This window comes from Lagenorhynchus albirostris, chromosome 13 (genome assembly GCF_949774975.1).
Source record: "Lagenorhynchus albirostris chromosome 13, mLagAlb1.1, whole genome shotgun sequence".
In the NCBI taxonomy this organism is placed as follows: Eukaryota; Metazoa; Chordata; class Mammalia; order Artiodactyla; family Delphinidae; genus Lagenorhynchus; species Lagenorhynchus albirostris.
This window is the reverse complement of record NC_083107.1, coordinates 11,506,449-11,532,887: the sequence shown is the minus strand read 5'-3', so window position 1 is coordinate 11,532,887 and position 26,439 is coordinate 11,506,449. Positions and strand designations below refer to the sequence as shown.

The 26,439-nt window shown below is 42.1% G+C and overlaps 1 protein-coding gene across 6 annotated transcripts in view; it reads left to right on the top strand.

The window, feature by feature from the left end:
• The window catches only part of ZC3H8 (zinc finger CCCH-type containing 8), a 59,383-nt gene that overhangs the window by 21,169 nt on the left and 11,775 nt on the right, over window positions 1–26,439 (top strand). For 4 of the 6 annotated variants that reach the window (XM_060170077.1, XM_060170076.1, XM_060170078.1 and 1 more), the window contains one exon: window positions 13,413–13,846. The exons of 1 other annotated variant lie outside the window; for it this stretch is intronic. The gene's annotated coding sequence lies outside the window, so the exon portion shown is untranslated. Of the gene's footprint in view, window positions 1–13,412; window positions 13,847–19,557; window positions 21,647–26,439 lie in introns of those variants that run through there. One more of the 6 variants, XM_060170073.1, reaches the window with a different exon arrangement.

The window sequence follows — 26,439 nt, the reverse complement described above, 5'->3', positions numbered from 1 at the left end:
TTTCACTTTTTTAAAGGCGTTTCAGTGAGCAGAATTACTTGTTTTGGCGATCTTTTTCTTTATGGTAGGTTTTGTGTTTTGCGTCTTACTCAAGAAATCCTTCCCTATCATGAGGCTGTAAAGTACTTTAATTTTTTTTAGGTTTTTGGAGTTTTGCTTTTTACATTTATATTTTAATCCTTTGGAAATTCTATCAGTTAACAGTTGTCACAATAATGGTGTTTAAAACCAACCACAAGACTCTCAGTAGCATTTAAAGTAAACATTTCTTTTTCCATGCATCTGCAGATTGGCTGGGAGTAAGCTGATACAGGCTGGCTCTGGCTGGGTTGGTTGTGCTTCATAAAGCAGAACCACTGGGATGGTTCTGCCCCACATTTGTCTCACTCTCCTCCTGGGACCAAGGGGCTAGCTGGGGCATGTTTTTCTCATGGCATTGGCAGAAGGACAAGAGGGCAAGGCCCTGTTTGTATCACATCATGTTTACTTACAACCCATTGACCAAAGTAAGTCACATAGGCAAGCCCAAAGTTAGGGAGTAGGAAAGTATACTCTACTTTCTGTACTTTCCATGTGGGAGGAGTTGCTAAATTACATGAAAAGTTTTCTGAAGGGACCTTGAGGGAATTATGCTAAGCAGAATAAGTCAGAGAAAGAAATATACCGTTACGATTTCACTTATGTCTAAAAAACAGAACAAATGGACAAATAAAACCAAACCAAAATCATAGATTCAGAGAACAGAGTGGTGGTTACCAGAGGGGATGGGGATTGGGCAGTGGGTGAAACAGGTGAAGAAAGGGGTCAAGAGGTACAAACTTCCAGCAATAAAATAAATAGGTCATGGGGCTGTAGTGTACGGCATGGTGACTATAGTCAGTAATGTTGTAGAGCATACTTGAAAGTTGCTGAGAGAGTAAATCCTAAAGGTTAAGTATGTATGGTGTTAGGTGGTAACTAGACTTACTGTAGCAATTATTTCTCAATCTATACAAATACTGAGTTATTATGTTGTACATATAAAGCCAGTATAATGTTATATGTCAATTATACCTCAATAAAAAAATTTTTAATTACACGAAAAAGAGGGTAGCTGGGGTATAGAGAAAAGGGAAGAATTAAGACTAATTGATTTTTTTTTTTTTTTTAAACAGTGTGCTATAGGGACTTGATTTTCTTTTTTTACCCCATACGGATAACCAATCTCCCAGAACCATTCAAATGAAAAGACTGCCCTTTCCCCACTGATTTGTAATGTCCCCTCTGGTATATATCGAGTTTCCTTCAAACAGAGGTCTATTTCTGGGGTCTCTGTTCTGTTCCTTTTGTCTTTTGCTCTAGTACTCTACTGCCTTAATTACTGGAGCTTTGTTGGATTTTGTCATAGTTTGATAATTTTTCTAATGTTGTTCTTCAGGAGCACCTTGACTGTTTTGGACCCTTTTACTTTGTTAGTTTTTTTAAAAACAGCTTTGTTGAGGTATGATTTATATATCACTTGTTGTAAGTGTATAATTCAATATTATTTGGTAAATTTACAGAGTTGCATAGCATCACAAAATCTAGTTTTAGAAGGTTTTTGACACCCCCAAAAGATTCCTTTTACCCATTTGCGGTCACTTCCCAATCCCACTAATGAATTTTCTAGATTTGCCTTTTCTGGGTATTTCATATAAATTTCAACATGTGGTCTTTTTTTGTTTTTGTTTTGTTTTTTTATTTTTGGCTGAGTTGGGTCTTCTTTGCTGCGCGTAGGCTCTCTATAGTTGCGGTGTGCGGGCCTCTCGTTGCAGTGGCTTCTCTTGTTGCGGAGCATGGTCTCTAGGTGTGTGGACTTCAGTAGTTGTGGCACACGGGCTTAGTTGCTCTGCGGCAAGTGGGATCTTCCCAGAGCAGGGCTCGAACCCGTGTCCCCTGCCTTGGCAGGTGGATTCTCAACCACTGCGCCACCAGGGAAGCCCCAGCATGTGGTCTTTTGCTTCTGGCTCTTTTCATATAGTGTAATGGTTTTGAGATTCATCAATGCTTTAGCATATATCAGTGATTTTTTAAAAAAATAATTGCTCCATTATTCCATTGTATGGATGTACCACTTTTTTTAATCCTTTCAACAATTGATATTTGTGTTATTTCCAATTTTTAGTTATTATGAATAATTCTGCTGTGAGCATTTGTGTATGAATCTTTGTGTTGTGGACATACTTTATTTTTTTTGGAAATTAGAATTCTAAATATATTGTCAAAATATGCCTTGGAGATAGCACACAAAAGCAATGTTACGAAGGTACCAAATGCGTAAATGAATATTCTCTTGAGGAACTTCTCATCTAAGGACTTTTTTCCCTTTTGGTGGTACAATTAGGAACAGGTGGGTTTTGTGAAACTGTTTGGTGCTGGTGGGTGGCTGTCAGTTCAGGGTAGGTTTGGACCTGTGTTATTTTGAAGTACTTTTTCCTCAAGCAGGGATGACTTATTTCTAGGTCATGGGATCAAGAGGTGACTACTTGAGATCACAGAAAACCTTAGGTTGCATCAAGGAAGTATTGGTAGGCGGAAAAATCAGGATGAGCTTGTTATTAGCTTTGCAGACATACATTTTTATTTATCTTGAGTAGGTTACTACTTTAGTGGAATTTCTGGGTCCGACAGTAAATACATGTTTAACTTTTTAAGAACTGCCACATTGTTTTACAAAGTGGCTGCATCATTTTACATTCCAGACAGCATTGTAGGAAGATTTTAGTTTCTTCACATCCTCACCAATGCTTGTTATTGTCAGCTGTTTTGATTATAGCTTTTCTGTTAGGGGTGAGCTGGAATCTCATTGTAGTTGTAATTTGCATTTCTCTAATGGCTAATGGTGTTGAGCATCTTTTCATGTGCTGTTGGTGGATTCAGATCTTTGCCCATTTTTTAATTGGGTTGTAAGCTTATTATTGAGTTGTAAGAGTTCTTTATATATGTTGGATACAAATCCTTTATCAGATATATAATTTGCAAATATTTTGTCTCAATCTGTGGCTTTGTCTTTTTGTCCCAATTTGTGCTTGCCTTTTAAAAAGAGTGTCTATTGAAGCATGAACGTTTTCATTTTGTTGTAGTACACTATCAGTTTTTTTCCATCATGGATCATGCTTTTGGTGTTTCATCTAAAAATTCTTTGTCTAATCCAAGGTCACAAGATTCACTTTTATGTTCTAAATTTGTTTTAATAGTTTTAGCTCTTATATTTATGTCTGTGATTCATTTTGAGTTAATTTTTGGGAATGGTGTGAGTTAGGATCCAAATTTTTGTTTTGCATATAGATACCCAATTGTTCCAGCAAGCATTTAAAAAAACTACCATTTCCCCACTGAGTTGCCTTGGCACCTTTGTCAAAAATCAGTTGAACTAAATGTAAGGATTTATTTCTGGGCTCTCAGTTGTGTTCTCTTGATCTATAATGTTTATCCTTATATACTGTCACTGTCTTGATCACTATAACTTTATATTTGTTCTTTGGTATCCAAGGGGAATTGGTTGCAGGATCCCACAAACACTAAAATCCATGCTCAAGTCCCTTATATAAAATGGCATATTTGCAAATAACCTAAGGACATTCTCTTGTATGCTTTAAATCATCTCTAGATGACTTATAATACCTAATACAGTGTAAATGCTGTGCAGATAGTTGCTGACGCATGGCAAGTTCAAGTTATGCTTTTTGGAACTTTCTGGAATTCCTTTTCCCAAATATTTTTGATCCACAGTTGATTGAATCTGTGGATGCGGAAGCTGCAGATATGGAGGAGTGACTGTACTAAGTTTTGAAATAAGGAATTGCAGGCTGTCTAGTTTTGTTCTTCTTTTCCAAGATTGTTTTGGCTATCCTGTATTTTGCTTTTCCATATAAATTTTAGGATCAGCTTGTAAATTTCTGCAAAAAACGTATGCTGGACATTAAAAGGATCATACACCATGATCAAGTGGGGTTTATTCCAGGAATGCAAGGATTCTTCAATATATGCAAATCAATCAACGTGATATACCATATTAACAAATTAAAGGAGAAAAACCATATGATCATCTCAATAGATGGAGAGAAAGCTTTCAACAAAATTCAACACCCATTTATGATAAAAACCCTGCAGAAAGTAGGCATAGAGGCCTCAACATAATAAAGGCCATATATGACAAACCCACAGCCAACATTGTCCTTAATGGTGAAAAACTGAAACCATTTCCACTAAGATCAGGAACAAGACAAGGTTGCCCACTCTCACCACTCTTATTCAACATAGTTTTGGAAGTTTTAGCCACAGCAATCAGAGAAGAAAAAGAAATAAAAGGAATCCAAATTGGAAAAGAAGAAGTAAAGCTGTTACTGTTTGCAGATAACATGATACTATACATAGAGAATCCTAAAGATGCTACCAGAAAACTACTAGAGCTAATCAATGAATTTGGTAAAGTAGCAGGATACAAAATTAATGCACAGACATCTCTGGCATTCTTATACACTAATGATGAAAAAATCTGAAAGTGAAATCAAGAAAACACTCCCATTTACCATTGCAACAAAAAGAATAAAATATCTAGGAATAAACCTACCTAAGGAGACGAAAGACCTGTATGCAGAAAATTATAAGACACTGATGAAAGAAATTAAAGATGATACAAATAGATGGAGAGATATACCATCTTCTTGGATTGGAAGAATCAACATTGTGAAAATGACTCTACTACCCAAAGCAATCTACAGATTCAATGCAATCCCTATCAAACTACCAATGGCATTTTTCACAGAACTAGAACAAAAAAATTCACAATTTGTATGGAAACACAAAAGACCCCGAATAGCCAAAGCAATCTTGAGAGAAAAAAACAGAGCTGGAGGAATCAGACTCCCTGACTTCAGACTATACTACAAAGCTACAGTAAGCAAGACAGTATGGTACTGGCACAAAAACAGAAATATAGATCAATGGAACAGGATAGGAAGCCCAGAGATAAACCCACGCACATATGGTCACCTTATCTTTGATAAAGGAGGCAAGAATATACAGTGGAGAAAAGACTGCCTTTTCAGTAAGCGGTGCTGGTAAAACTGGACAGGTACATGTAAAAGTATGAAATTAGAACACTCCCTAACACCATACACAAAAGTAAACTCAAAATGGATTAAAGACCTAAATGTAAGGCCAGAAACCATCAGACTCTTAGAGGAAAACATAGGCAGAACACTCTATGACATAAATCACAGCAAGATCCTTTTTGATCCACCTCCTAGAAAAATGGAAATAAAACCAAAAATAAACAAATGGGACCTAATGAAACTTCAAAGCTTTTGCACAGCAAAGGAAACCATAAACAAGACCAAAAGACAACCCTCAGAATGGAGAAAATATTTGCAAATGAAGCAGCTGACAAAGGATTAATCTCCAAAATTTACAAGCAGCTCATGCAGCTCAATAACAGAAAAACAACCCCATCCAAAAATGGGCAGAACACCTAAATAGATATTTCTCCAAAGAAGATAAACAGATTGCCAACGAACACATGAAAGAATGCTCAACATCATTAATCATTAGAGAAATGCAAATCAAAACTACAATGAGATATCATCTCACACTGGTTAGAATGGCCATCATCAAAAAATCTAGAAACAGTAAATGCTGGAGAGGGTGTGGAGAAAAGGGAACACTCTTGCACTGTTGGTGGGAATGTAAATTGATACAGCCACTATGGAGAACAGTATGGAGGTTCCTTAAAAAACTAAAAATAGAACTACCATATAACCCAGCAATCCCACTACTGGGCATATACCCTGAGAAAACCATAATTCAACAAGAGTCACGTACCACAATGTTCATTGCAGCTCTGTTTACGATAGCCAGGACATGGAAGCAACCTAAGTGTCCATCAACAGATGAATGGATAAAGAAGATGTGGCACATATATACAATGGAATATTACTCAGCCATAAAAAGAAATGAAATTGAGTTATTTGTAGTGAGGTGGATGGACCTAGAGTCTGTCATACAGAGTGAAGTAAGTCAGAAAGAGAAAAACAAATACCATATGCTAACACATATATATGGAATCTAAGAAAAAAAAAAGGTCATGAAGAACCTAGGGGTAAGACGGGAATTAAGACACAGACCTACTAGAGCATGGACGTGAGGATATGGGGAGGGGGAAGGGTAAGCTGTGACAAAGTGAGAGAGTGGGATGGACATATATACACTATCAAACGTAGGGTGGATAGCTAGTGGGAAGCAGCCGCATGGCACAGGGAGATTAGGTAGGTGGTTTGTGACCACCTAGAGAGGTGGGATAGGGAGGGGGGGAGTGAGGGAGACGGAAGAGGGAAGAGATATGGGAACATATGTATATGTATAACTGATTCACTTTGTTGTAAAGCAGAAACTAACACACCATTGTAAAGCAATTATACTCCAATAAAGATGTTAAAACAAAAAACCAAAAACTATGCTGGGATTTTGACAGAGTTTGCATTCAATCTGTGGAGGATTGCCGTGTTAATAATATTGAGTCTTCTGATCTGTGAACATCTTCATTCATTTAGATTTTTTATTCTCTCAGTGTTTTGTAGCTTTCATTGTACAAGTGTACTGTTTACACTTTTTCTGTTAAATTTATTCCTACAGATTTTGTTCTGGTTGATGCTGTTGTTGAATGGAATTGGTTTTTAAACTTCATTTTTCGGTCATTCATTTGCTGTATTTAGAGAGAGAATTAAGTTTTGTTTATTGATCTTGTTTCCTAAGACTTTGCTGAACTCACTTATTAGCTCTAGTAGGGTGTGTGTGTGTGTGTGTGTGTGTGTGTGTGTGTGTGTGTGTGTGTGTGTGTGTGTGTGTGTGTGTGTGTGTGTGTGTGTGTGTGGTGTCCCTTAGGAATTTCTACATGTAGGATCATGTTATCTGAGAGTAAAGACAGTTTTACTTCCTCCTTTCTAATCTGTGTGCTTTTTATTTCTTTTTCTTGCCTGATTTCACTGGCTAGAAACTCCTTTACAGCGCTGAATAGAAGTGAGAGAGTGGGCATCATTGTCTTTTTCCTGATATTAGGCAAAAGCGTTCAGTCTTTCATCATTGTGTGTAATTTTTGCTGTAGGTTTTTGAAGCATACTCTATTAATTTGAGGAAGCTCTCTTCTATTCCTAGTTTATTGAGAGCTTTTATCATGGATGGGTGTTGGATTTTGTCAAATGCTTTTTCCACTGTTGAGATGCTCATACCATTTTTCCCCTTTATCCTATTATACGACATCCTACATTAATATGGCATATTTGAACATGTAACCAGTCTTGTGCTCTTGAGATAAATCTGCTTGGGCATGGTGTATAATCTACTTTATATATTTTGGAATTTGCTTTGCTAATATTTTATTAAGGATTTCTATCTTTGTTCATAATGTGTATTCCTGTGTAGCTTTTTTTTCTTTGTGATCTCTTTTTCTAGCTTTGGTATTGGTAATACTGGTCTCCTAGGGTGAGCTGAGTAGTGTCCTTTCTTCCTTTATTTTCTGGAAGAGTTTTTGAAGGATTAGTATTATTTTTTCTTTAATTGTTTGGTAGAATTCACCAGTGAAGGCAGCTGAGCCTGAGCTTTTCTTTAACAGAAGATTTTACAAACAGATTCAGTGTCTTTCCTTTTTATAGGTTTATTCAGATTATTTTTTTCTTGAGTAAGTTTTGGTAATTTGTACTTCTTATTAATTTTTCCATTTCATCTAAAAGTTGTCTACTTTATTGGTATAAATTTTCCATAGTATTTTATAATCCTTTTGATTTCTGTATCAAAAAGATTTTTATATCAAAAAAAGATTTCTATGTCAAAGATTTTGATTTCTGGGGGACATCCCTGGTGGTCCAGTGGGTAAGACTCCATGCTCCCAATGGAGGGGGCCCGGGTTCGATCCCTGGTTGGGGAACTAGATCCTGCATGCATGCTGCAACTAAGAAGCCTGCATGCCTCAGTGTACTGCAACTAAGATGTACTGCAACTAACGTACTGCAACTAAGATCCAATGCAGCCAAAATAAATAAATAAATAAATATTTAACATATAACAAAGATTGTATTAAAAAAATGATTTTGGGGCTTCCCTGGTGATGCAGTGGTTGAGAGTCCGCCTGCCGATGCAGGGGACATGGGTTTGAGCCCTGGTCCAGGAAGATCCCACATGCCGCGGAGCAACTAAGCTCGTGAGCCACAACTACTGAGCCTGTGCTCTAGAGCCCGTGAGCCACAACTCCTGAGCCCATGTGCCGCAACTGCTGAAGCCTGCGTGCCTATAGCCTATGCTCTACAACAAGAGAAGCCACTGCAATGAGAAGCCCGTGCACCACAACGAAGAGTAGCCCCCGCTCACCGCAACTAGAGAAAGCCCGTGCGCAGCAGCGAAGACCGAACGCAGCCATAAATAATGAATAAATATATACATACATACATACATCTTAAAAAAAAAACTGTGTTAAAGTATACATTACATGCAATAAATTGCACCCATTTTAAGTGTGTAGTTTAGTGAATTTTAACCCATATACATACCCATGTAACCACTACCACAGTTAGCACCCCAAAATGTCCCCATGTGACACTTTACAATCCATTCTTCCCCTCCATCAGGTCCCAGGCAACCACTGGTACTCTTTCAGTAAGGAAAGATTCATTTTACCAGTTCTAGAATTTCATGTAAGTGGAGTCCTGTAATACACTCTTTTGTGTTTGTGTCTTTTGTGCAGCAGAGTGCATTTCTTTTTATTGCTGAATTGTATTCTTTTGGATGGATATACTTCAGTTTGTTTATCCACGCATCTGTTGATGGCCATTTGACTGTTACCAGTAAAACTGCAGTGCACACTTATGCTCAAGCCTTTGTGGCGGTACAGTTTTTTCTTGGCTGCACCGCACTGCATGTAGGATCTTGGTTCCCTGACCAGGGATTGAACCAGTGCCCCCTGCAGTGCAAGTGTGGAGTCTTAACCGCTGGACCCACCAGGGAAGTCCCCTACAATTTTAAATAAAAGTAGTGATAGTACACTTTTGTCCTAGATGTTAAAGGAACCGCTGTTAATACTTCCTCAATTGACTGCAATCTTTGCTGTGATTTTCTGGTAGATACTCTTTATCAGATTAAGGAAATTCCCTTCAAATGGTAGTTTGATAAAAGTTTCAGAGGTTTTTGTTTCTTTGTTTTATAATCGTGAATAGATGTAGATGTTGGATTTTTTGGAATTCTTTTGAGATGAGCACGAGTTTTTCTATTCTGCTAATGTGACGAATTATATCTATGGGTTTAGAAATGTAAAGCTACCCTTGCATTCCTGAGATAAACAAAGTTTTCTAATTTAAAACTTTTTGAATGTTTTGGCATAATCATGATATTCTCTTCTTAATATCTGTAGCATCTGAAATTATAGCTGCCTTTTTATTCCTTATATTGATTATTTGTGCCTTTTATTCCTTTTTTTTTTTTAATATCTTTATTGGGGTATAATTGCTTTACAATGGTGTGTTAGTTTCTGCTTTATAACAAAGTGAATCAGTTATACATATACATATGTTCCCATATCTCTTCCCTCTTGCGTCTCCCTCCCTCCCACCCTCCCTATCCCACCCCTCCAGGCTGTCACAAAGCACCGAGCCAATATCCCTGTGCCATGCGGCTGCTTCCCACTAGCTATCTACCTTACTACGTTTGTTAGTGTGTATATGTCCATGACTCTCTCTCTATTCTTTTTTTTTATAAATTTATTTATTTTATTTATTTACTTTTGGCTGCCTTTGTTTCTTTGTTGCTGTGCGTGGGCTTTCTCTAGTTGTGGCGAGCGGGGGGTGGGGGGCACTCTTCGTTGCAGTGCGCGGGCTTCTTATTGCAGTGGCTTCTCTTGTTGTGGAGCATGAGCTCTAGGCACGAGGGCTTAAGTAGTTGTGGCACGCGGGCTCAATAGCTGTGGCTCGCAGGCTCTAGAGCGCAGGTTCAGCAGTTGTGGCACACAGGCTTAGTTGCTCCGCAGCATGTGGGATCTTCCCAAACCAGGGCTCAAACCTGTGTCCCCTGCATTGGCAGGCAGATTTTTAACTACTGCACCACCAGGGAAGCCCCTTTTATTCTTTTTGATCAACTTTTCTGGAGGTTTAACAGTTCTATTATCCTTTATAAAGAACCAACTTTGCTTTTGTTACTTCTGTTTTATATTAATCTTCCATTTCATTAATTTCTTTATTATAGCATTCATTTTACATTCTTTGAGCTTATTTTGCCTCAAAATTGATTGTTTCCTTTTGTAATACGTACATCTAAACCTATAAATTTCTCTCAATGTACTATTTGATTTATATTCTTGAAGTTTGTTTCATTAAATATTTTTTATCAAGGTAGTACATTTAGATAGTTTTAAAAGTCATGTAGTTTTACAAGGATTATCATGGAAAAACAGCAAAATGGAAGTCCTTCATTTCATGATTATTTCTGTAGATGCTGAAAAGGCATCCTCCAAAATTCAACGCTTGTTTCTTATTTGAAAATAAATACTTGAGAAGATAGGAATGGATGGATGCTTTTTTTAAAAAAATTGTGGTAAAATACACATAACATATTTACCATCGTAACCATTTTTAAGTGTAGGATTCACTGGTATTTGAGTACAGGCATATTGTTGTGCAACCATCGCCACCATGCATCTTGCAAAACTGTAACTTCATACTCCTTAAAGAAGAACTCCCCATTTCACCCTTCCCCAGGACCTTGGCAATCACCATTCTACTTTCTGTCTTTATGATTTTTGACTACTCAAGGTACCTCTTGTAAGTGGAATCATACAGTATTTATCTTTTCGTGACTGACTTATTTCACTTAACCTGTATCTTCAAGGTTCATCCATATTGTAGCATATTTCGGAATTTCAGTCCTTTTTAAGGCTGAATAATATTCCATTGTATCGGGACTTCCCTGGCGGTCCAGTGGTTAAGACTCCATGCTCCCAATGCAGGGGGTGTGGATTCGATTCCTGGTCGGGGAACCGAGATCCCACATGCTGCACGGCGCAGCCAAAAAATTAAAAAAAAAAAAATTCCATTGTATGTATATACCACATTTTGCTTAACCACTCCTCTGTCAATGGTTACTTGGGTTGCTTCCATGTTTTAACTGTTGTGAATAACGCTACTGTGACCATGGATGTGCAGGTATCTTTTGGAAACCTTGCTTTCAATTCTGAGTATATACCCAGAAGCAGAATTGCTGGATCATGTGATAATTCTATTTTGAATTTTTTGAGGAACCGCCATACTGTTTCCCAAGAGGCTGTACCATTTTTACATTTCCACCAACAGTACACAGGGTTCCAATTTCTCCCATTCTCATCAACACTTGTTATTTTCAGTTGTTTTGACAGTAGCCTACCTAATGGGTATAAAAGGTGGTTATCTCATTGTAGGTTTGATTTGCATTTCCCTGATTAGTGATGTTGAACACCTTTTCATGAATACTCTTTTACTTGAAAGAATAACTCAGAGGCAGGGACTTCCCTGGTGGTACAGTGGTTAGGAATCCGCCTACCAGGGCAGGGGACACGGGTTTGATCCCTGGTCTGGGAAGATCCCACATGCCATGGAGCAACTAAGCCCGTGTGCCACAACTACTGAGCCTGCTCTCTAGAGCCCACGAGCCACAACTCCTGAGCCTGCACACCTGGAGCCTGTTCTCTGCAACAAGAGAAGCCACTGGAATGAGAAGCCCGCACACCACAGCGAAGAGTGGTGCCCGCTCAACAGAACTAGAGAAAGCCAGTGTGCAGCAACGAAGACCCAACACAACCAGAAAAAGAAAAAGAAAAAAAAAAAACTCAGGGGCAAACTGTTTGGTTTTTTCAGATGTGGATGTTTGGCAAGTAGATTTTCACAAATGAATGGAGTGACCCTGTCACTTCAAGAAAAACAACTGAAAGTATATGTTATTGATGATAAAGTTCTGGCTTTTGAGCAAAAATTACAGTTTTGGAACATTTGATCTGCCTCTGTGAGCTTGAAAGCTTTCCTGTACTTAAAGACTTTTTGGTAAGATTGGTTGGTGATGATATTAAAGAATGTGATTCTTAAAATGCTATAGAATGAAGCATTTGAAAGATCTGCATAAATTAGTAAGGTAATATTTTCCAAATAAATGATGCATGATATTATAAAGTATGCCTGTGTAAAATATACATCCAACCTACAATGTAGATTAATAGATTTTAATGTAACAGTACAGAAAATTTCTTGTTGTGGTTTCAGATTCTACATTGCAGCCAGAGATTTGTTTGCGCTTGCTTTTAATATTCATTGGCCCATCATTTTATTTTTAGCTTTTCTGAGTCAGTTTAGGTTTGTTTCTTTAATAGTGCATAGTGTTGGGTTTTGCTCTGTGAGCCAAGCCAGAAATCCATTTTTTTCTTTTGGTAAGTGAATTAATCCGTTCACATTTATTGAAATTACAGAATGTTTGATTTATAGTTACTCTGTATATTATGTTATCTCTGTGATGGTTTTTCTTTTTTTTTGCTCTTCGTTTTACTTTCTTCATCTAATTTTTATTCTTTTTCTTCTTCCACTTTTGTCCATTTACCCTTATTAAGTTTCCATTCAAATCTGGTCTGTATTATACTCTTCATTTTTGATGTGATTACTGTTTCTTCTGTCATTTCTGGGGTCAGTCAACTCTTGTTTCATTACTTTTTTTTTTAATCTTTATTGGAGTATAATTGCTTTACAATGGTGTGTTAGTTTCTGTTTTATAACAAAGTGAATCAGCTATACATGTACATATATCCCCATATCTCCCCCCTCTTGCGTCTCCCTCCCTATCCCACCCCTCCAGGCGGTCACAAAGCACCGAGCTGATCTTCCTGTGCTATGCGGCTGCTTCCCACTAGCTAGCTATTTTATATTTGGTAGTGTATATATGTCCATGCCAGTCTCTTACTTCGTCCCAGCTTACCCTTCCCCCTCCCCGTGTCCTCAAGTCCATTCTCTGTATGTCTGCGTCTTTATTCCTGTCCTGACGCTAGGTTCTTCAGAACCTTTTTTTTTTTTAGATTCCATATATATGTGTTAGCGTACGGTATTTGTTTTTCTCTTTCTGACTTCCACAGACCCTAGGTCCATCCACCTCACTACAAATAACTCAATTTCGTTCTTTTTTTATGGCTACTTCCATTTTTTTGGTTCAATTTTGGACTTAGTTTTTGAATTGCAATTCAAGTTGTTTTTTTTGTTTTTCATATACCTAAACTGGGATATTTAATCCAGCTTGGATTTTTGTGTTAGTTTTCTTCCGTGCATGTTGTTGTTGGTGGAGTCGGTAGCTAAGTTGGTAAAATCTTTACCAGCTCATGTGTTTTTGTTTTCTCTTTTCTTCTGTAGCTTTGTATGGATGAAGAGTGCTTGTGTCTGCCTGTTGAAGACTATTCAAGACTTGATTTGGAGTGGTTTACAAGATTCCTCACTTAAAGCGCCCTCTTGTGTCATTACAGTGATGTGCACCTCTTCAGTGGGTGGCGCTGAGGGATGAATGTAGTGTCTAAGTGAAGGGTTGGTCTTCACCAGGATGGTTCCAGCCATTGAAACAGGGGAGGAGCATATGTGACAGAGATGCTGGCTGGTGGGTAAACGTTGTGGCAGTAGATTGCAGAAGTCTCTTCTGATTGATTGCGTTTTCTCAATAAAATAGGAAGAAGGTTAGGCTGAGTGAGGATGGAAGAGAGAAAACTACTGTGTTCCGCTGGGAAGACATTGGGATAATAGACAATGAATATACAGCTAGATCTTTTCATGTCATTAAATACATTCACAACATATTTTTATTGTTTGCTCGCAGTTCTGTTTTATGGCTTAAATTATGGTTCTGTGATCTTTTAAAACCAGTTTCCTATTGGTGAACGAAAAAGTTGTTTCCGATTTCCTACTGTTATAAATAAAACGGAGCAGTGTCTCTTGCTATACCATTCCTAAACCTGGAGTTCTTAAATTTTTTGTTGTTAAAATTTAAGAATGGTTATCTTTTTCATTGGTTCATAAACTGTAGTCACATTATACACTTGTAGAACATAAATTTTAGGAGTGTGGTGATATTTGTAATATAATATTGCAATACAAAAATTTCCAAGCATGAATAATAAGATTCTAAATATGTACTTTTATATAGTGGTACTGATTATTATTAGAAAAATGAAATTGAAACTATTATCATAATATTGTTTTATTGCTGTGAAAAATAATAGCATCACTAACTTGCTGTATACATTAGAGTCCACCAAAGTTAGTGACGCTTCTTACCAAAGTCTTTTTTGAAAATATGAGTCAGAATTATTTTGGTTGTAACCTAATCCCACAAAAGCAAGAAAGGGAATTGCTTATACTCAAGCAAAGGTATATCAGACAAGACCTGGGAAAGTAAGAAACAATGATGGATCCTGGGCCCTTAGCACCAGGAGTATGTGAGCTGAGAGTGAGTCATCTCTCAGTGCCCATTGCAGTCTTCCACATTCACTCCATGGCTGTGATAGGAAGGAGGGAAAGATAATGCACTAGAATCGTCCAGAGGAAGTCACAGGGGAGAGGGGCTGAGTTGATGCTTTAAGAGGGTTCATTACAAGAAGCTTCAATAAGTTAATGAAATTGTGCAAGGGAGTGGTTATATTACCTGTAGAATTGATACTTCATATCTTCTTTAAAGATCACATACAGTGTAAAGGAATTCAGGATCTTGTCATAGGGCACAATTGTAGAAGGTACATTTTATGGCTAATCTGTACATAAGCTAACATTGGCTGACATAAAGTTTATGTATAAGAAAAAAGTAATTCTTATATTCCAAGAGACAGTACCCACCTCACCTGTAAACTTAAAAGACCAAGCAGAGATTTGAGGGAGTGAGAATCAGAGAAGTTTAAATAGCTACAACTATCATTATTTTGAAGAGGCAGACATCGCTGTGTCAGTGAAATCTCTTAACTTGTGTTAAATCAAGTTGAGGGAGAGACGTTTTCCCTTAGATGTGCCCTGTGCACCTAAAGCAGCCATCAGGCTGTGGGTCTCTAGTCTGTGCGTTATTACAGCCCTTTCTAACTGGACTCCAGCCTCCAATTTCCACTTTCTACTCTACAATTCTCTAAAGAGAGCTTTTCCTCAGAGCAGATTTCCCAATGTACTGCTTCAGTCATGCCTCCACTGTGCTGTACCTTGAATCAGGGTCTGTTTGTCTGCCTGGCTGTAAGTGCTCTGAAGTCTGGCCATCTCGGCCATACGAGGCTTTAGTGCCCATTGGCCTCTGCTCCTCTCTGCTCCCTTGGGTTTCCTCTTATGAAGTAAATCTCACTGACCCTTGATGCAGCTCCAAGCAAGTATGAGTATAATAATACCATAGGTAAAAAAAAATCTGAACCAGAGGAAATATAAGCAAGAAAGTTGTAATGGGGAAAGCCGTACATGGATTTACATGTCATTTGGTCACCATGGTTATCGTGGCTGTATTAAATTTATCTCTGATCTTTTTAAAAATTCTTTTGGCTGCACTGCGTGGCATGCAGGATCTTAGTTCCCCGACCAGGGATTGAACCCATGCTCCCTGCAGTGGAGGCATGGAGTCTTAACCACTGGACCACCAGGGAAGCCCTATCTCTGATCTCTTTCGGAGCCAAAACAAAAAGGATGAAGTGGTTATCTATTTACCTCTCATTTTCAGAAAAGAGGGAGGGTGCAAAGCCTAACTCTTCTAATAATACTTCATAAAAATGGTTCTTACGTAGGTCTTCATTATGGAAATCACTGAGTAGAATGGAGAGAATTCTTATTTCTAAGATTCTTTGTGACAGGTTTCATATAACTTTTTTACAGTCAGTTACTGAAAGCCACGTGACAGCAAAACTCAATTTTTGTCATTTGGTAAGAGAATGTAAGTCACGTATGTAGTCTTCCAGTGTGTTAACTTGATCTAGTTGTAGAATGTCAGGAATTCAGGCACAGAGGTATTGAATGACCTGCTCCCTGTCTTAATAGGATTCCTGACTTCCAGCACAGGTACCTCAGTTCACTGACTAGTTTTAATAAACATAACCATTGAGGGGTTAAAAGAATACTGATGCCTGGGGCCCACTCCCAGAAATTGTGATTTTGGGGAGTTTGGGGGGAAGGCTGGGATGTGGACATGAGATTTTTCAGTAGTTCCCAGATGGTTCTACATACGGCCATTGAAAACCACTGGTCTCAACAACTAATGGGAGTGCCATTCTCGCCAGCTTAAAAATTGCTTTAAGCTTTATTTGTTGTTTGTTTGTTTGTGTTTTGGCTGTATTGGGTCTTCGTTGCTGTGCCCGGGCTTTTTCTCTAATTGTGGTGAGTGGGTACTACTCTTCGTTGCAGTGCGTGGGCTTCTCGTTGTCGTGTGCGGGCTCCAGAGCGCAGGCTCAGTAGTTGTGGCGCACGGGCTTAGTTGCTCCGCGGCATGTGGGATCTTCCCGGACCAGGGCTCGAACCCGTGTTCCCTGCATTGGCAGGCGGATTCTTAACCACTGCGCCACCAGGGAAGCCCCAGTTTAAGCTTTAAATACGAATTCGTGTCCTCTGGTGTGCTTCTGGAGAAGCTAACATCTCTTGAGATAGACGGGAAGAGGTTAGACGTTGCCATGCCTAAATAGACTCCCAGAACTGATGCAGCTGTCTTAGGGACCTCAAGGGGAGCCAGCTAAGCAGCTGAAGACGACAGAGAAAAGAGATGGGAAGAAGCTGGGTCCGTGAGAACAACTGAACCATGGAATTCTCCGCTCTTGAGAGGAGATAGCCAACCTTCAGATTTCATGTTACGGCACATGAAATCATATATTCTCCTTACTGTTTAAGCCATTTTGATTTGGGCTTTATATTACTTGCAGCCAAAGACAGGCTAATACGTGTGAGCCAAGGATAAGCTACTTTTGTCCATCCGAAGGCCATGGGTCCCCACTCACCACCCTCCTCACCGGAGGGTGTATTCACCGTCCGGGCTCCTGCAGGCAGCACACAGTAAGAAACGAGTGTATTTATTTTTGTGGTCGACATCTCTGAAATTGGGATGTACTTTACAGTTGATAGAATATCATATTTTCATTGGCAGGTTATTTTTTCTTATTGGTGCATTAAAAATGGTGGCTCTTATTAAGTTACTGACATTTAGATTTGGTTGAATGTAATTTTTAAATGAAATTACATATGTGTATAGAGAAAAATTTACTGTGAAATAAAATTTGTTATGGGATTTATTTTGGATTAATGAATTACGAAAACATAAAAAGGTTTTTAATGAAAACAAGTGATTCCCTGTATCCTCCCTTTTTCCCACCCCCTTTGTGGGAAGTTGAATTCTAAGACGGCTCCCAAGATTCCTCGTCCCCAGTGAACACAGCCTGTATAACCTGCCGAGTGTGAGCATCACTGTGAGTAGGATGGACTTCACTCCCATGGTTAACTTATATTATATGCCAAAGATGAAGTGGTTTTTACCTTTGGTGTAACTAAGATCTCAAATCAGTTGATTCTGAGTTAATCAAAAGGGAGATGATCCCAGGTGGAGCCTAAGTAATCAGATGAATCCTTGGAAGAGACTGGGCTCTTCCTGAAGTCAAAGATTAGAAGCGTCAGATTCCCCTACTAGCCTTGAAGTAAGCTGCCCTGTTTCGAGAGGGCCGTGTACCCAGAACTGTATCCAGAACTGTACCCAGAACGACAGGGAAGAAACGGGAGCCTCAGTCTTAAAACCACAAATTACTGAATCCTGCCGACAGCTTTAAGAACTTGGAAGAGGTGCTCCAGGCTTGTTTTGTATGTTCCTACCTTGGCCCTTGAATGGGCCATTTCTCTAAGGAGCCCAGATTCCTTTTAATTGAGAAGACAGTCCCCAACTTAAAATGGTTCCACTTAGTGATTTTCACACACGATGGTGTGAAAGTGATTGCATTCAGTAGAAACCATGCCTGGGTTTTTGAGTTACGATCTTTTCCCTGGGCTAGTGGTATGTGGTAGAACGCACTCTCATGATGGGCAGCCCTGCAACATGAGACTAAACAACCGAGAGCTTAACGACCATTCTGTACCCAGACAACCTCCTGTTTTTCACTTTCAGTACAGTATTCAGTACATTACATGAGATAGTCAACACTTGATTATAGATTAGGCTTTACGTTAGATGATTTTGCCCAACTAACTATAGGCTAATGTAAATGTTCTGAGACATTTCAGGTAAACTAGGCTAAGCTACGATGTTCAGTAGGTTAGGTGTATTAAATGCATTTTCAGCTTATGATATTTTCAGCTTACAGTGGGTTTATTGAGACGGAACCCCATCGCAAGTCGAGGAAAATCTGTAGTAGTTACAATCCAAGATCTGGGTGCTGGATGTGCTTATTGCTTTTGAGTCTGGTCAGCTGAAGACAGGCCCTGAGGATGTAGTGTGAACCGTCATACAAATCAAAGACAATTTAGGGAGGAGTGGATACGGCTTTTGAGGAGCTCCCCATCTCTTCTGCCTGGTCTGGGGGAGTATGGGTCCTGGTCTTCAGTTGTCATTTTGGGGCTCTTGATTTTCAAGGCTGCTGTGGAGCTGGGGAGAGGAGAATGGGATTAGGGCAAGTCATTGTCACGAGGCGTTTTACCCAGATGCAGCTGTTTTTCATGAGTAAATTCTCTTTGAATTGTTGTAAGGCTTTAATTTCCAGAATTCTGCAAAAGTTGATCTTCACTGTTTTTGCCAGTGTTCTCTCATGCCTTTTATGGAGTAGTAGGTTTCAGAGATTCTTAGTCTGTCATTCCAGAAGTGGTAACAACAGTTCACTTTTTTTTTTTAAAGAAGACGTTGGGGGTAGGAGTTTATTAATTAATTAATTTATTTTTGCTGTGTTGGGTCTTCGTTTCTGTGCGAGGGCTTTCTCTAGTTGTGGCAAGCGGGGGCCACTCACTATCGCGGCCTCTCTTGTTGCGGAGCACAGGCTCCGGACGCGCAGGCTCAGTAGTTGTGGCTCACGGGCCTAGTCGCTCCACAGCATGTGGGATCCTCCCAGACCAGGGCTCGAACCCGTGTCTCCTGCGTTAGCAGGCAGATTCTTAACCACTGCGCCACCAGGGAAGCCCCAACAGTTCACTTTTAAGTATTTGACTTTTTTTTTTCACGCCTGTACTTTAGAAATATTTATCTTTGATATGAAGACTGAATGTGTGCCATTTTCCTAGTCCTTTTATTTCAGAATCCCCCTTTCCTGCCTGGCGGTCCAGGAACTCATCTTCCTGGCAGGATGCTCCTCATTCCTGAGTATTTAGGGCCTTCGTTCCTGCTCCAAATGTTTAAACTGCCTTTTTCAGGGGTTCCACAGAAGTGGCCTTATTTACCGTTCACATAAGTCTTAAATAAATATGAGTTTTGTATCCCAGCTGTATCCTGCGCAAAAATATTTCCAATTTATTTGCCTGGATGTGTTGCTTGGCAGGTAAATTTGTTACATAATAATATAAACTGGACTTTAATCTTGGACTTCCTGAACAGATTTGTGATTCAGCCCATATCTGCTGACACACCAGCTCTTTCAGCCTTCTGTGTGCCTGAGAACTGCAAGCCAACTTCAACTTCCTCGTGGAGCTGAGCTCAGTTAGGTGAACCCGGAATCAACAGAAATGCTCCTTATTTCAGCCAGAGGCACATAAAACAGTCATTTCAGTCCATGAAGAAGGAAAACCTGGTCCCAGTGAATTCCTGATTGTCTCGGGGGCTGAATGGCTGTCCTTGTGCAGCTGTGAAGGGTTCTATGTTCTTCCCAAGCTGGGGAGGTGATGCGAGCCGCCCCTCAGGAAACAGAAGCCGCCCAGCCTCCCGCAAGACCGCCAGCAGCTCTGCAGGGCTGTGCTCTTGGGGATGCGCCTTCCAGCTAGATCTGCACCAGAAAAAAGAAGGGGGAAAATGACCTTGACTTTCGAATGGGATGTGCGGGCCCCTCCAGCTGGGGGTTCAGAAGGCAAGAGGGGAAGGAGGAGCAGACGGGGAGACACTGCTGCTGCCCTCGGCCTTTGTTCTGTCAAATTTCAGCAAGATACCGTGGCTGAGGTGCTGCAGCTGCATGAAGGACCATGGAACCGGCCTCCTGGGTCCACCCACGAATTAGCGAGGGTCTGTTCAGAGCCGTCCAGGTCAAATTACAGGAGTGGGGAATGGGGGTTCAGGCCAGCAGTTGTGTCCATGGCCTCAGGCCCTCACTGGCCTTCCCTCTTTCCTCTGAGGCCTCACCCACATTTTCTCTGTGTCGGGGGCAGCTTTAGCGAACTTAAGGCAAGGGCATCCCTCGCCCTCCACCCTCCGTTGGGCTCAGCAGCCCTCACACCCCTTAAATTGCCCTCCCTGATATTCTGGAACTGTTACAGGGGGTGTGCGGTGTCTCTATCTTGTTGAAGGCTGTATTCCCTGCAAGAATCAGGCACATAAAAGGCCCTCACTCACTAGTCGTTAATCATTAAAATATTTCCCCCAACCATAGGAAGAAGGGTGGCCCTTTAGGTGAAAAGAATGAAAGTGATTTCTTAAAATGTTTAAGACTTGAAGTGGTAGAGGCCAAACCATGAAACAGCGCAGATGGGGTTGATGGGTCCTTCTGCTCAAGTAAATCCCCAGACAGGCAGAAAGGAAGGCGAGTGGCTGGCAGCAAGGTTCCCCTGTGTGTCAGCCCGGCGTGCACACACCTCCCTCTGTGTGACATTCGCATGTGCGTGTGCACGGGTGAGGGGCCCTCCACGCTTGGCACGGTTCCTTCTCATTTCCACACTTGGGCCTCTTAACTAGTACCAGCCGCCAGCTACCTCGCACACGCCTCCCAGCTGGTCACCGCCTACCGGTGTGTGTGGATCTGGGGAGCAGGTGGATCCCTGGTTGCTCACGTTGGAGGTTGGTGCCCATCAGTCAAAGACCACCCGGCACCCCCTTAGGGTCCACAAAGCAGGTTTATAATTTGCTGCATCAAGACAGAGATTGCATTTCTGGGGACAGGGGGCAGCTCAACAGGAGGGAGTGAGGGAAAGATAAACAGAGTTTTTGAGTCAGTCCTGGGATGGCCTTGGCGGGAGTGGGGCAGAATTTGTCAAGTACAGAGTTGCTGGAAGAGCCGGTGGTCTTGTCCCTGTGAGTGAGCTGGTGTTAGGAGTTTACACTTAAAAGAGTTTGCGACGCTCACGCTCTGAATGGGTGGAGTTTCTGGGTGGTGTGAGTCCCAGAGCAGCCTGTTTTGAAAAGCTGTGGCTTCTGTTTCAATTTTCGGTTTCCCCCTAAGGTTGGCTGGCAGCCGAGCAGTTTTTCGCTCTTATCAAAGTGTGGCAAGTAAGAGATGGAGGGATGCTAGGAAATGACCTTCCTGTGCAGCAGTGGGAGGGCGTTGCGTGCATGATGCCCGAGGACACGGCAGGATGGTTTCTCAGATTCAGGAAAGGCCCCGACTCTGAAGGAACTTCTGCGGAATTCCTGTCCTTTTTTTTTTTATAAATTTATTTATTTTATATATATATATATATATATATATATTTTATTTTTGGCTGTGTTGGGTCTTTGTTGCTGTGCGTGGGCTTTCTCTATTTCCGGCAAGCGGGGGCTACTCTTTTTTTTTGGGGGGGGTGTATACTATTTTATTAACATTTAAATTTCACCAAGAGTTCGAGTATATGCTAGTCATTTGTTCAGATTTTTGAAATAAAGACAAAATGGGCAAACAGCTTTAAGGGTGCGATGTACTTAACACTGCACAATATATTCACCAACTAGACAATCTAAGGGGCGGGATAACTATACACTTTGGAGCACCAAGTATAGGAACAAGCCCTGGAACTGGAGGAAAAACCCGCCATTCAGGACTGCACAGAGGTCCTTGGTTGCCAATAGAATCTCCCCTTGACTTCAGACTTGAGACAAACCGAGGGAGCCTGTCAGTATACAAAAACCACTGCCTTCAGTAACAGGATGGACTGGCCAGGGCCAATTCAAATTGTGGGGGCCAGTCTGAAGCGAGCAGGGTTGGCTGGAGGCTGGACATGTTGCAGCTGAAGTCCAGCATCGGCAGATGAGAGCAGCCATGTTCTAAAAAATCGCTGATTTCTACACAAGTCGGGGTGGGGGGGCTGCTCTTCGTTGTGGTGCGCGGGCTTCTCACTGCGGTGGCTCCTCTCGCTGTGGAGCACGGGCTCTAGGTGCGCAGGCTTCAGTAGTTGTGGTACACAGGTTCAGTAGTTGTGGCTTGCGGGCTCTAGAGCTCAGGCTCAGTAGTTGTGGTGCACGGGCTCAGTAGTTGTGGCTCGCGGGCTCTAGAGCACAGGCTCAGTAGTTGTGGCGCACGGGATTAGTTGCTCCGCGGCATGTGGGATCTTCCCGGACCAGGGCTCAAACCCGTGTCCCCTGCATTGGCAGGCAGATTCTCAACCACTGCGCCACCAGGGAAGTCCCCTGTCCATTTCTTTTGACTCAATTTTTTTTTTTTGGCCGCGTCCCACCGCCTGGGAGATCTTAGTTCCCCTACCAGGGATGGAACCAGTGTTTCCTGCAGTGTAAGTGCAGAGTCCTGACCACTGGACCGGCAGGGAAGTCCCTTGACTCACTATTGATCTAGCTTATAAATTGTGTTCCCCTTCTGTGTGTGTCAGAGGAAAAAGGAAATGCAGGCCTTGCATTCTGGTTTTTAGGGCAGAACCTGACTTTATCTGGTACTTCACTTGCTCCACGATGTCCCCTGCTGTGAACGACAGCAGTTTCATACACTGTAGACCATGGGGGAGGGGACTTCTGAGGCTGCACTGTCCTGGTGGGTGGAGGGGGGAGAGCCGCATCTCCTGCTGCTGCAGGAATGTTGCTGGATAGGTGGTAGGGGTGCCGGGGACCCAGGGTAGGGGCTGTGGGGAGGGGAGGAGCCCTGCGAGAGGAAGCTTTTGATCCTGCAGACCCTGAGGGGAGAATGGTTTTGGTTTCATGTCCAGTCTTCTAGGCTCATAATCCAGGGTTGGGATTAAGAGTCCGTAAGTCCTTCCTTATCCCCGGACTCAGTGAATCTCTTTATGAAATATGCTGATTGAGCCCCTTGTTTCAGCTCTTACTGCTGAAATAAGTAGAATTATGTCACTGCTGGTTATAAAATTAGTCAACTTCTCTTTCAAAAAAAAAGAAAAAAGGCCACAATGTTTGAAAATTAGCCTCCTGAATGTCCCCAACGTGACTCTGCACTCATTGCAAAATGGTCTTCTCTGACTCTCAACTGAGCAGGAATTACACAAATAAGGTGATTGTTTTTTTTATCACTTTTAAGTGCTCCAAGGTTATTGACAAAGAAAAGGATGACCAGGCTGGGATGTGGGCTTTTGAAGAGAAGAGTGTGCTTGGCACTGGGTGGCTGTCCAAGTTCCCCAGAATGGAGGTGCCCCCTCCCTCGGTGAGGTGGGATGGTTGACCCTCAGCAGAGGAGGCCAGGATACAAGGTGTGTTCATTTGCTGTAACAGAGGACCACAAACTCGGTACCTAGAGCAATGGAAATGTATTCTCTCAGTTCTGGAGGCTAGAAGTCTAAAGTCAAGGGGTAGGCATGGCCACACTCTGAAGGCTCTAAGGGATGGTCCTTCCTTGCCTCTATCTAGTTTTTGGTGGTGACTGGCGATCCTTGGCGTTTCTTGGCTGTGACAGCCTAACTCCAATCTCTACCTCTGTCTTCTCTCCCTGTGTATGTCTGCATCTGTTTTCTCTTCTTATGAGGATGCTGGACATTGGGTTAAGGCCCACCCCAATCCACTATGACCTCATTTTAATGAACTATTTACATCTGCAAAATCCCTATTTCCAAGCAGGGTCACATTCACAGGTACCAGGTGTTAGGACTCGCACATACCTTTTTGGCGGACACAGTCCCGCCAAAACACAAGGCCTGTTCTGCTCCCGAGGCAAGAGGTTGCAGTAGAACTGAGGTTGGGCCTTTGGGGCCTCCTAAAACTCCTCCGTGTTGCTGGGAAGCCTACCTCAGCCTTTGAGACATACCACCGTAGCCCAGTTTTGCAATTTAAGGTATCACTTGTGTGTGTGGCTTTTTTGTTTGGTGTTAAGCACGTATAAGGAGTTGAGTTCATCCCACCCCTCAGTCCATAGCACGATCTCATCTTCAGTGATGGAGGGATTCTCCCTTATTTTATTTTTTTCCCTTTCTGCCCTGCGTCAGTCAGGATAGTTATGCTGGAGTGACAAACAGCTCTCAAATCTCTGTGGCTTGAAACAGCCAAGGATGATATTTTGCTCATGCTGCGCACATCGTGGGCCAGCAGTTCACTGTGTCGCACAGGTAGGCACCTAAGCTGTCAGCGCAGCCTCCACCTGAGTGGGGCCAGATGCCATCAGGGAAGGGAAAGAACTCTGCAATAGTGTGACCGAACCACAAGGGGGCAGAAGTGCCCAGAGGTGGGAGAATAGGAGCGATTTGGCCAGATTTGCCAGTGTTTGCCCTGATCGCCAGCTCTTTTATTGGGTTGGCCAATTGGGAAAAAGTGGAATGAACTTTTTGGCCAACCCAACATTTTGCGGCTTGTCTGTCACCTTGTCCATGGGTTTCCATTAAGGATTTCCATCTTCAGGAGGCTCTCACTACTGTTTCCCTCCTACTCATCTTTCTAATAGTCCCTTCCCCAACCCACTGCCTCAGGGCCCTGATCTTTACAAACTAAATTAAAGCCAAGTTGTTTGTGGGTGCGATGGGTGGCCCCTCTTAATGCATTCACGTTGGTCCTCATGATTTAAGGTTCTCCAGTCATCAGTCTCTAGGCAAGTGTTGAGCACCTGCCGGGGAGAGCGGGTGCTGGGGCTACATCAGCAGGTGTGCAGACAAGATGCCTGCTCTCTCGAGACTTCCCTGGTGGTCCAGTGGTTAAGAATTCACCTTCCAATGCAGGGAACGCAGGTTGCAGCCCTGGTCGGGGTACTGAGATCCCACATGCCGCGGGGCAGCTAAGCCCTCGAGCCGCAACTACCGAGCCCGTGTGCTCTGGAGCCCACGCACCACAAGTAGAGAAGCACTCATGCTGGAACAAAGACCCGGTGCGGCCAAAAAAAAAAAGATGCCTGCTCTCATGGAGCTGGGATTCCAGCCAGTTAGATCCAGGATGCTTTGGGCTACAAACAACAAGAATTCCATCTCAAATCCATTTAAACCATAACCCCATTATCATATGTAACAGGAAGTCCAGAGGCAGGAAAGTTTCCAGGGGTATTTCGATTGGGACCCCAGCTCCATCTGGCTCTGCCTTTCACCAGGAGGCTTTTTCCTTATACTAGCTTCTTTCATTGTCCGTAAAATGGTTTCCAGCAGCAACCATGATGACATATTCCCTCTTATTCAGTGGAAAAGATAGAGACCTTTCCAACCATGTAATAAGAAAGCCGTTCCCTTCATTCACTGTGGTTGCCTTGGAGCCTGGAGGGTGGGTGGTGGGTGATCGCCTACCCGAGTCACAGGCTGGAATGAGGAGTGTATTGGTTTACTAGGGCTGCCATCACGAAGGACCCAAGACACAATTATGGAGGCTAGAAGTCTGAGATCAAGGTGTCAGCAAGGCTGAGTTCTGTGGCCTCTCTCCTTGGCTTGCAGATGGCTGTCTTCTCCTCTCTGGGTCTTCACACGGTCTTCCCTCTGTGTGTGTCTGTTGCCTAATCTCTTTTTATAAAGACACCAGTCCTGTTGGATTAGAGCCCACCCTAATGGCGTCATTTAAACTTAATTACCTCTTTAAAGACCCTATTTCCCAATACAGTCACATTGAGGTACTAGGGGTTAGGATTTCAACATCAGAATTGGGGTGTGGGTACACAGTTCAGCTCATAACAAGGAGGGAAGGGGCTCTGAGCAAAACAGTTTTCTTTATGGAAGGTGGAAAAGGGAAATGGATATTGGATGGGCATCCAACAGGCTTCATGCTGTGGGGAGAGACAGAAAACAGTAAACAAATAGCATTTCAGATAGTGAAAAGTACTTCTGAGGAAAGCGAAACAGGGAAAGGTAATCAAGAGGGATGGCGGATGGGTAGCAGCATTGGCAAGGGCAGCTGGGACGGCCGCTCTGGGGAGGGGACTTTTGAACCCACCCAAGTGGAGAACAGAATAAGGGGCAGAGCAAGCAGGAAACGGCAGATCCAGAAGCCCCAGGGTAGGAAGGAGCTTGGCAGAGTCCAGGGGGAGGAAGGAGGCTGGTGCATTTGGTAGCATCCCAAGCAGTGGTCCAGGAGGTCGGCGGGGGCCGGCTCACTCAGGGCTCTGGGATTTGGGGTTGCCCACTAAGGTCCGGCCGCACTCAGGGAAACAGTGGTCATGACTGAACATGGAGTGTGTTGAATTTCCACGTGGCCAAGTGACTCTGCAGAGTTACATCTGTCCCG